This window comes from Triticum dicoccoides, chromosome 2B, assembly GCF_002162155.2.
Source record: "Triticum dicoccoides isolate Atlit2015 ecotype Zavitan chromosome 2B, WEW_v2.0, whole genome shotgun sequence".
Lineage (NCBI taxonomy): Eukaryota > Viridiplantae > Streptophyta > Magnoliopsida > Poales > Poaceae > Triticum > Triticum dicoccoides.
Window position 1 is genome coordinate 288,021,964 of NC_041383.1, and position 12,643 is coordinate 288,034,606.

Sequence of the window (12,643 nt, forward strand, 5' to 3'; positions counted from 1 at the left end):
TGACGACGGTCCTCAGGCGGGGGGAGGGGGCCTCCGGGCGGCGTCTTGGCGGCGGGGTGGGTCGAGCCCCCGATCCAGATCAGATCGGGAGGGCGGCGAGATGGATGAGAGAGTGGGGTGGGGATCGTGCGGGGGAGGAGTGGGGTGACTCGGGGGGTTAGGGTTTGGGGTACGAGGCCATATAGGCTAGGGGACGTTAGGTGGGCCAGTTGGGCTGGCCAGCTGGGCCGGAGCCCAGTGAAGGGGGGGTTCCCTTTCCCCTTTTTTGTTTGTTTTGTTTTCTTTTAGTTTTTCTTATTTTTCTTTTCTATTTTCTTTTAGTTCCTAATTATTTTAGTTTTAATAAAATACCAAAGTGGCACCTAAATTGATGTTACAAATTATGTCACAACCACAAAAAGTTTCATCCCTGAATAATATAGTTTAGTATTTGACAAAATATAAAAGGCATTTAATTAATGGTTTTGGCTACTGATTTAATTAGTTTAGGGCATTTAAACATATTATAAAGACTTGGTTTCTCCACCAATATATCTTATGAATTATTTGTCGCAATAAGGACATTTTAGTTTTGACTTTTGAAAACCTTAATTGTTTGACTTGTTTTTGAATTTGGATTTTGAATCAGTATTGAACTAACGCGGGATTAGCAACAGTAATGGAGGTGACGTGGCATCATTAGCAGAGGTTCACTGTAGCTTAATTATCCGGACGTCACACTTTGCGCCACGATTTAGAACCTCAGCGTCCCCATCGCCACCAGTGTCAATTACACCAACACTGCCCAGGCCCTGGCTCAGCTCAAGGAGGAGCGCCTGCTAGACGAGGACAAGACACTTGCTACAGTGCAGTGCCGGTTAGAGTCCGTCCAGCGGGAGCGTGACGCCGCATACGGCTTCACGTCGACTGCAGCTGAGCCCAGCATGGTTGGCGAAGTACGGAACCGTGGCGCCGCCATCGGTCGCGCGCTAGGCTTGGTCCCACACATCTACGACACCCCCGTCAACAACATGCACGCCACGGAGGCATCCGCAGTAGGCCTGGAGAACCTGTAGGGCAAGGAACTACAGGAGCGCCTGCGGCGCATGCGCGAGCTACACGGCGCCATGAACACACAACAATACCACCCTGACCATCCTGCGGCATCCGGGTCGCGCCACCCCAAGAGCCCTGAGCATCCGAACACGACATCCTCCCCACCCCTAGCGAAGCTCATTCCGGCCATACCCAAACTCAGCGCAATCGCGCCCTGACGGCGACAGATAACCTGGGCAACGAGCCGGCTCAGGAAGACTCACACCGGCAGGACCTTCCCGCCATCCGGCCAATGTGGCCGTCTGGCTTCCGCCGACCCGGTTCCTTGCGTCTTGGTTACAAGCCGGCAGGGTCCATGCGCCTCGACGACACCGACGCCCATCACCGGATCGAGTAGCTCGGCCTCTCCCTCAAGCTGGAGGAAGACAACACTGTCGGTCTGGCTTGCTTCCGCCCGCGCATCCGAGATGAGCCGCATTTCATCTGCATGTTTTTCAAAAATTGCATCAGTTTGGGTTCTCTCGGTTATCTCCGTTGTCCGTTCTGAGCCCAACCACACTCGCATGTGCCCGCAGCACCTCCCAGTTCTTGTTTTGTGAGCCGTAGAAAAACCCTCTCGGAATGGGTCTAGATTTGTCAAGTGGACTTGCTACATCACCGTTAGACCGCCTGTCAAATTTCGTTCCATTTGGAGGTCGTTTGATGCCCCAACGGTTAACCGAGTTAACCGAAACCCCTCTCTCTTTGCAGCCCAGCACCCCTTCACCAAGCCGTCGCCCCGCACCGCTCGGCCACCGCGCCTCGCGCGCCGCTCACCGCCGGCAGCCTCCCCACCACCTGCCCCTCGCCGGAGACCGCCGCCCCTCGCCGGAGTTCACCGGATCCGGGGGTTGGATGAGATCCACCAACCCCATGATCCAAACACCCACGTCTGCCCCGGATCTGTTCGTTCTGGGACCGTCCCGTCCTAGTTTCCCAGAGGTCTATTTTTGCCCGTCCTAGTGTTTTTAACTTTAGGTGCACATGTTTGCATGGTCATAACTTCGTGCTCACTACTCCGTTTTGCGTGCATGATATGTCTAAATGTTCGTCTCTTGATAATATAGAAGATAGATTAGTTTTAATTCATGTGAGGATTAATCTTGATTCCTTAATTGTCGTTGCAAACCTGCTAAGTGTTATAAGCTGCTGAAGTCTGCTGATTGTTAACATCATGTATTCATCTTGTTAGTGGTGTAACTTTGTCCCTGTTAATCATATGATGATAATATTGATATGCACATGTTCTACTCTTTGTTCTCTACATGTTGGTGTGATTTGCATTCATTTTAGGGTGCATCTTGACATATTAATCTCTGTTGCAAAAGTGCATGTTGCTGTTAGCTGCTGAAAATTGATGTAACTTGCCTATTTGTCATTTTTATATCTTCATGTGTGAGTTTATTTTGAACATCATGCCTATATGTTTTAGGAGCTTAATCATGCCATCTTTACTGTGGTGCAATCTGTGTATTTTGATATGCCCTGTACTTAGTGCATCAAGCTCGTGAAGTGGGCTACTCGTTGTTAATGTTTTGTCAAGTCTGTTCCTGTCATATCATGATGCCATGTTTGCTTGATGCGACCAATTAATCCATGCATAATCTGGAGATAATTAGTTGACATGTTTTCATGCCCATGTTATGATCTATCTTGCGATTCCTTTTGATGCCCTATATATGTCATGTAGCATATATATTCTTTGCCCTGAATATGCTTATATAATGTTCCATATTTCTGTTAACTTCATGATGCCATATTGTAAGCTTAATATTAGTTGATACGTTCATATTCTGGAGATGCTCCAATTACATGTTTGGTAGTATGCAATGAGATCTTCGCCCAGATGGTAAGTTTGTTAATTGTAAGTGTCATATGCCATTGTTCTATGCTTGCAAACATGCTAACATAATGTTGCTGGTTTACACTTGCTGAAACTGTTTACCTATGTTCAATCTTGTCATGTTGGTTCCCACTAATCCATAAGTCATATGTATAAGATGCCATGATGTTATTTACTCTTTGTTATGTGTAATTTGATGCCATGCCCTTGGTTGCTATGTTTACTTGATTTTGCTTGTCTCTTTCTTGCTTTCAAATTTCCATCTTATTAACGCTGCTCATGTATATGCTCCTGTGTTATAAAGTTGCATTTTGCATTGATCATATTGGATTAATCTTGATGCCTATGAACCTAAAACTTAATGATATTCGAAATATGTTATCTGTTCATGAAGTGCATGTCAAGTTTATGCTCAGACGATCCCTATAGCATGTTGGTTTGATGGTTGCAAAGTGCCTACTTGCTGTTTTGGGCAGATTTTTGTTATATCTTGTTTGGAGTGTATGTGTTGCACCGTTGCTCCGTTTTGAGCATCCTCTATATGAAACTAGCTTGATTTTGAATGTAGTTTCATCTTATCTTCTTGTATCCTTGTTTTGAGAGTGTGTGCTTGATGTTTGAATGCATTTTGCATCAACGTCATGTTTAACTTGTTTTGCTCATATCTTCTAGGCCGTAGCTCCGAATTAAATGAACTTTATATGTAACTTGACTAGAATTTTGCGTAGATCATCTTGGTGCATTTTAACTTGATGTTTACTAACTTGAACATGAGGTTTATTCAGATCTGGACCAATTTCGAAATTTGCATATGGGGACTTACCGGATTGGTTATATGTTGTTCTGGCCTCATTTAAACTTGCTTTGATGTGTCGTTCTTGTATGCATCAGCTCTTGCCATCAGTAGCATCATATAGCCTTTGTCATGCATCATAATTGGTTGAGCATCATGTCATGTTTATGTGTTTTGTGTTTACCATGTTGTTTGCTTCTTTCCGGTTATGCTTCTTCTCGATAGTTCATGTTTCGTTGCGATCGTGAGGATTCGTTCGTCTACGTTTGGTTTGTCTTCGCCCGTTCGACTTCTTCATGGACTCGTTCTTCTTCCTTGCAGGATTTTAGGCAAGTTGACCGTTACCCTGGATCTCACTACTATCATTGCTGTGCTGGTTGCTTCGTTCTATCGCTATGCTGCGCTACCTATCACTTGTTTATCAAGCCTCCCAAATTGCCATGTCATCCTCTAACCTTTTCACCCTTCCTTGCAAACCGATGTTTGGCTATGTTACCTCTTTTGCTCAGCCCCTCTTATAGCGTTGTTGGTTGGAGGTGAAGTTGAAGATTGCTCCATGTTGGAACAGGATTATTTTGGGATATCACAATATCTCCTATTTAATTAATGCATCTATATACTTGGTAAAGGGTGGAAGGTTCGACCTTATGTCTGGTGTTTTGTTCCACTCTTGCCACCTTAGTTTCTGTTATACCGATGTTATGTTCCTTGATTTTGCGTTCCTTACGTGGTCGGGTTTATGGGAACCCTTGGCAGTTCGCTTTGAATAAAACTCCTCCAGCAAGGCCCAACCTTGGTTTTACATTTGCCTAACAACCTACTAACTTTCCCTTGGGAGTTATAAACCCGAGGGTCATCTTTATTTAACCCTCCCCCCCGAGGCTAGTACTTCTCTAAGTGTTGGTCCGAACTAGAGCCACTTGCAGCGCAACCTCGGGGAAACTTGAGGGCTGGTTTTAGCTGTATGTACTGCGCATCCGCTGTGCCCTGAGAACGAGATATGTGCAGATCCTATCGGGATTTGTCAGCACATCCGAGCGGTCTTGCTGGTCTTGTTTTACCATTGCCGAAATGTCTTATAACCGGGATTCCGTGTCTGATCGGGTCTTCCTGGGAGAAGGAATATCCTTCGTTGGTTGTGAGAGCTTATAATGGGCTAAGTTGGGACACCCCTGCAGCATATAAACTTTCGAGAGCAGTGCCCGCGGTTATGTGGCAGATGGGAATTTGTTAATATCCAATTGTAGAGAACTTGACACTTGACTTAATTAAAACACATCAACCGCGTGTGAATATGGTTTGGGTTATGTTTGGACGTAAGTAGTTACATGATCACTTCTTGATCATTAATAGATTCCGACCATTTGCGTAGTTTCTCATCTTATTCTTGTATACATAAGTTAGCCACCACATCAGGCATAGTCGCTGCTACAACCTCACCACTTATCCATTTCATACCCATTAAGCTTTGCTAGTCTTGATACCCATGGTAATGGGATTGTTGAGTCCTCGTGGCTCACAAATGCCTACAACAACAGTTGCAGGTTCAGGTAATGTGATGATCATGACGCGAGTGTGATGTTTGCTTGTTTTGGAGTTCTTCTTCTGCTTCTTCTTCGATCAGGGGATAGGTTCCGGGTTGGCAGCCTGGGCTAGCAGGGTGGATGTCGTTTGAGTTTGTGTTTGTGTTTCATCCGAAGTCGGATGTTGCTCTTATGTATGATGTTGTTGTATTCATGTGGCATTGTATGCCTCTTGTATGTATCCCCAACTATTATTTAATTGTATGATGCAATGATATCCACCTTGCAAAAGCGTCTCCAATATGCGCTTCTATCCTTGGTGGGACCTTCAAGTTCCTTTAGGATAGGGTCGCATATTGGGCGTGACACTCACGCCAAGAAAAGCGTAAGAGAAGAATGACTTGGCAGCACGCCGAAGTTTGCAAGGAAACGTACCCGATCGCCGTCGGGATGGCCTATCTCATCGGTAGTGTCAAGATGACGTGGCACTTCTTCTTGGCGGCTGGCTTGCCACCTGTGGCTAGGCCCTCCGACCCCCGCTTCTCGGCCGGCTTTGATGGCGCATCATTCTTCCCGTGTGGCCAGCTTGCCACGGCTGGTGCATGGGACAACCCGGCATCAGCCGTCTTCGTCAGCCTTTTTGGGGGGTCGACGGTGCCGTCCCCTCCCCTCAGTGGTGCTGCACCACTAGCATGCATCAGGATCTCCACGTCATCGTCCGACCAAATCTCGGAAGAGATCTGGGTGAGGAGACTTACCCACGCGGCGCGCCTCAATGACTCCAGCGTCGGCCGGCTCCGGGTTCTCAACGAAAGATTTCGTGCCCTCAAAGAGGGCCTACTCGTTGGCTAGTACCTGCATCCTCGTCCCATCATACGTTTGTCCGATTGCATTCAGCCGCACCTCCCGTGTTGCATTCGGGCGAAGGAGGAGCTGAAACATTGCAAAGCATGAAGACCAAGGACTCACTACAGGCACTGGGTGCTCGGCGTTGTAGGGCGCCTTGCCGAAGCGCCAATCAGGAGCCAACCCAGCCAGGGAGATGGCGTTCACCCGGTCGGCGACCTGCTCTGGCGGCAGCCTCCCGGATGACATCCGGGTGGCATCCCGGTGGTAACCCATTTGGCCGATAATGTGCGCCCGGCATTGTAGTGGCAGCACCCAATGCGCAATGAAGGCGGTGACGAGATATGTCCCCTTAAGCCCCTCCAGCATCGTCATCTCCCGGATCCGGTCGCACAAGTTCGGCATCCCCTACGGCGCGTTCTTGCACATGTGGCCCCAGTTCTTTTTAGCGAGGGGCTAGTCAGTGAAGAACGGCGGCGAGTAGATGGCGTCGCCTCCTCCGCCAATGTTGCGCACGTAGAAGAACATATTCTGGCACTTCTTGGCAGAATCCTCGATGGGCTTCTTGGGGAACACCCTGTTCGGCCGGACAGAAACGAAGGCGGCCCCGCAGTCAGACATGGCCCCGGCCTCCGACCCCTACTGCTTGAGGAAGAAGAGGCGGCTCTAGAGCTCCACGTATGGCTCCACCCCCAAATAGCCCTCATAGAGGGTGCTGAAACCCGAGAGCGGCAGCACAACGTTTGCACCAAGATGGTGCGCCTCCAGCCCGAAGAAGGAAAGGAAGGTATAGAAGAAAGCGCTCGCGGGGAGGCCGAGCCTGCGCTGGAAGTCGATGTAGAAGACCACATGCTCGCCGTTTTGTGGCTGTGGCTCCACCACCTCTCCGGGCGCGCGTGCGGCAACATCCTCCACCGGCGGCTGTCGTCCGGTGTCGCGGACTTGCTGGATATCGGCATCGGTGACGATGGATCCCTCCCATGACTTCAGCGGCACCATTAGTCGGGCTCAGCGAGGGTGCGAAGTGCGGCGGCAAGAAGGAGCTAGCACGGCCGGTGGGTGATTCAGGCAACGTCTGGCTTTCTGGTGGCCGGCGAGCTTGAGAGACTGGGCAGAGAGAAGAAGGACAAGGCGAGGGATGATTGTGTGGGCACGATTCCCCCACGAATTAACTACATCGAGAAGTGCAACCGTCCGCGGCGGCCATAATAAGTCCCCGCACGAGGGCCCAGGACACGGCATGAAGGGCCCCAACCTGTTGTTACCGCCTGTCGCGCGCGTGGCCTGGCAGGGCCTCTCCGGCTACTGTTCGCCATGTGGCGTTCGCGTCGGGCTGTGGGAGGTGCGTCCCTTCCCCTTCAAGATTCGGCAGACTACTTTGTTTCCCACCCACGGCGGGGTGCCGTGATCCGGCTTCTGGAAGCCAGGACACATTGGGTGTTCCCAGACCCGGCGGCTGATAACCCACAAGTATAGGGGATAGCAACAGTTTTTGAGGGTATAGTATTCAACCCAAATTTATTGATTCGACACAAGGGGAGCCAAATAATATTCTCAAGTATTAGCAGTTGAGTTGTCAATTCAACCACACCTGGATAACTTAGTATCTGCAGCAAAGTATTTAGTAGAAAAGTAGTATGATAGTAATGGTAACAGTGGTAGACGTAGCGATAGGAGTTTTGTAATGATTGTAACAGTAGCAACGAAAAAGTAAATACGCAAAGCATAATATGTGAAAAGCTCGTAGGCATTGAACCAGTGATGGATAATTATGTCAGATGCGATTCCTCATGTAATAGTAATAACATAGGGTGACACAGAACTAGCTCCAGTTCATCAATGTAATGTAGGCATGTATTCCGAATATAGTCATACGTGCTTATGGAAAAGAACTTGCATGGCATCTTTTGTCCTACCCTTTCGTGGCAGCAGGGTCCTAATGGAAACCAAGGGATATTATGGCCTCCTTTTAATAGAGTACCGGACCAAAGCATTAGCACTTAGTGAATACATGAACTCCTCAAACTACGGTCATCACCGAGAAGTATCCCGATTATTGTCACTTCGGGGTTGTCGGATCATAACACATAATAGGGGACTATAGACTTGCAAGATAGGATCAAGAACTCACATATATTCATGAAAACATAATAGGTCCAGATCTGAAATCATGGAACTCAGGCCCTAGTGACAAGCATTAAGCATAGCGAAGTCATAGCAACATCAATATCAGAATATAGTGGATACTAGGGATCAAACCCTAACAAAACTAACTTGATTACATGGTAAATCACATCCAACCCATCACCGTCCAGCAAGCCTACGATGGATTTACTCAGGCACAGCGGTGGGCATCATGAAATTGGTGATGGAGGATGGTTGATGATGACGACGGCGACGAATCCCCCTCTCCGGAGCCCCGAACGGACTCTAGATTAGCCTTCCCGAGAGAGATTATGGCTTGGCGGTGGCTCCGAATCATAAAACGGGATGAAACTTCCTCTTTGATTTTTTTCTCCGCGAAACCAAATATATAGAGTTGGATTTCAGGTCGGTGGAGCTCCAGGGGGCCCACGAGGCAGGGGGCGCGCCCCCCACCCTCATGGACAGGGTGTGGGCCCCCTGTCCTTGATTCTTTCGCCAGTATTTTTTATATTTTCCAAAAGTTATCTCCTTGGATTTTCAGGTCATTCCGAGAACTTTTGTTTTCTGCACAATAAATACTAAATAACACCATGGCAGCTCTGCTGAAAACAACGTTAGTTCGGGTTAGTTTCATTCAAATCATGCAAGTTAAAGTCCAAAAGAAGGGCAAAAGTGTTTGGAAAAGTAGATACGTTGGAGACGTATCAACTCCCCCAAGCTTAAACAATTGCTTGTCCTCAAGCAATTCAGTTGACAAACTGAAAGTGATAAAGAAAAACTTTTACAAACTCTGTTTGCTCTTGTTGTTGTAAATATGTAAAGTCAGCATTCCAGTTTTCAGCAAGGATTATGAACTAACCATATTCACAATAACACTTAGGTCTCATCTTTACTCATATCAATGACATAATCAACTAGCGAGCAATAATAATAAATCTTGGATGACAACACTTTCTCAAAACAGTCATAATATGATATAACAAGATGGTATCTCGCTAGCCCTTTCTGAGACCGCAAAACATAAATGCAGAGCACCTTTAAAGATCAAGGACTAAATAAACATTGTAATTCATGGTAAAAGAGACCCAGTCAAGTCACACCCAATATAAACTACTAGTAATGCATGCAAATGATAATGTTCTCTCTAGCCGGTGCTTTTTAATAAGATGGTGATGACTCAACATAAAAGTAAATTGATAGGCCCTTCGCAAAGGGAAGCAGGGATTTGTAGAGGTGCCAGAGCTCGATTTTAAAACAGAGATGAATATCATTTTGAGCGGTATACTTTCACTATCGGCACAACAACTATGAGATCTCGATATCTTCCATGCTACATACATTATAGGTGGTTCCCAAACAGAATGGTAAAGTTTATACTCCCCCACCACCAACAAGCATCAATCCATGGCAACAGCCATGGGGGAGTTTTGTTTAATTATTTCGATTTGCTTTGATCTTTTTGATCATGGGACTGGGCATCCCGGTTACCAGGCATTTTCTCGTGAATGAGGAGCGGAGTCCACTCCCCTTGAGAATAACCCACCTAGCATGGAAGATAGAGACAACCCTAGTTGAAACATGAGCTGCTCGAGCATACAAAACAGAATTTCATTTGAAGGTTTGGAGTTTGGCACATACAAATTTACTTGGAACGGCATGTAAATACCGCATATAGGAAGGTATGGTGGACTCATATGGAATAACTTTGGGGGTTTATGGAGTTTGGATGCACAAGCAGTATTCCCGCTTAGTACAGATGAAGGCTAGCAAGAGAGTGGGAAGCGACCAACTGAGAGAGCGACAACAGTCATGAACATGCATTAAAATTAATCAACACTGAGTGCAAGCATGAGTAGGATATAATCTAACATGAACATAAATATCGTGAAGTCTATGTTGATTTGTTTTCAACTACATGCGTGAACATGTGCCAAGTCAAGTCACTCAAATCATTCAAAGGAGGATACCACCCTATCATACCGCATCACACTACTGGAATCAGCTACTTTGCCATCTACCAGCTCTTTGCCGTCAGCTAGCTGTCAGGACCCTGACTCAATGCCACATCGATCTAGCATGTAACACCTCATATCACTTTGCGGCCTCACGCACGGTATTCCCACGGGTGTCGCCTTACCTTTGCCCGGGGCCGTTTGCGCCTGTTGGCACACGTATATGTCAGTGTCGCTAGCATCCATATGATAAGAAGCCCGGGCTGACATGGCTAGTCGTAAACCCAAAGTGGCACAGACTTACAGGGACAGGCATCCATGACCCAGCATCGAACATGTCGGTCATCAGCGAGTGAATCCAGGCTGTAGCACTGGGCTAGCAGGACTCCGGTGAACCGGGCTGTAGCGGGCTAACAGGACTCCGGTATTCATCGCGTGACATTTCCCCGAAGGGACAGACATAGGAGCGAAGAAGGACACATGCCGGCCAGCCTAAGTGTTTCGGAGCAGTAGCAAGCTACCATGGCTCAGTGGAAACACTAGGAGACATTTCCCGGTAAGAGCGGCTACTAAGGATAAACAACTAGATAGCCAGATCCCACACATACCAAGCATTTCAATAACATACACACAATATGCTCGATATGTGCAAATACAACATGGCATCACAACATGACTCTACGACTCAATTATTTATTCATTAGGCTCCGAGGAGCGAGATATTACAAACAGGGGTCTCATGACCCAACATTCAGAGCATACAAATCAAGCACAAGCGGAAGCTATCATGTCTGAGTACAGACATCTATAAATGAAAAAGGCTGAGAAGCCTAACTATCTATCAGATCCTGCCGAGGGCACAAGATCGTAGCTGAGGTAACAAGCTAAACGTCGAAGTCCACGTGGAACTACTAGTGAGACCGAAGTCTCTCTGCAAAAACATAAAATAGGCAAACGTGAGTACAAATGTACCCAGCAAGACTTACATCAGAACTAACTACATATGCATCATTATCAACAAAGGGGATGGTGGAGTTTAACTGCAACAAGCCAGCTTTGACTCGATGGCTAACCTAAACTACGACTGCAAGTAACTCTTTTGAGGTGGCGCACACGAGTCCACATATTCACCATATCAATACACCACTATGGATCCGCTCCCGTCTCCCTACGAGAACGCCATCCATAGCACTCACGCTTATCTTGCGCATTTTAAAGTATCCACTTTCGCTTGTCTATGAACTGATATAAGCAACCCAGAAGTCCTTTTCCGCGGACACGGCTATTCGAATAGATGATGTTAACCCTGCAGGGGTGTACTTCTTCATACATGTTTCCACCACTTAGCGTCTGCACACGACATGTGCTCGGCAGACTTCAAGCGAAAGCCGACGTGGGTGTAGACCATGACCTACCTAAACACTCAAGTCTCTAGTCCAGGTTTATCGCCTATTCAGGTTCCATCCATGAGGAGATCCGGCCGGAGTTTCGCTCACAGCCCCAAATGATGTGAACAGGGTTCCGTGACACCAAACGGGCGCCCGGTATACCCGGCCACGTGCCTACCGCATCACAGCCCACCCCTCCGGTCAGCGCTGTGCACGGCCTCCAGCATACTACAAACACCAGAAACTACTTGCAACTCCTGGACAGAGGACTAGAGTGAATAAGAAGTCGAGCGGGGTCATATTTCAGGGCCCAATGTATGGTAGTAGCTGAATCATGGATCACAAACACAGAACTCAGTTCCTAAGGACGGCTTCAATGAGACAACCCACCATGTACTCCTACATGGCCTCTCACCGCTACCTTTACCAAATCGTGTTCACACACTTAGCTCACACACAGTAGGACATGTTCACACGCCTCTGATTCATCCCCGATGAATCAGACCTGACTCAACTCTAAGCAGTAGCAGGCATGACAAACAAGCATGAATGAGTAGGCACAACAGGGCTCAAACAACTCCTACTCATGCTAGTGGGTTTCATCTATTTACTGTGGCAATGACAGGTCATGCAGAGGATAAAGGGGTTCAGCTACCGCAGCAAGTAACAGATGAATCGGTGTTGTCCTAATGCATTAAAAGAGAGCAGGAGCGAGAGAGTAGGATTGTATCGGAATGAACAAGGGGGTTTTGCTTGCCTGGCACTTCTGAAGATAATATAGCTCTTCATCGGTGTCATCGATCACATCGCCGGTACAACGTCTATCGAGGGGGAACAACACCGGCAAACACAGAAGAAACACGATCAATGCAATGCACAATATGATGCATGCTATGACATGGCAATATGAATGTGTTTTGGGCTAATGCACCTAGCTACGATTTAAATGAAGTTGGTTTGAATACATGATTCAAACTCCAACTCCATATATGATTATTTAAATGCCCTTTATTTGTTTTGTCCAAAACAGAGGACAAACATTGTTCAAACATGCATGAAAATGGTACAGATGGATTCCT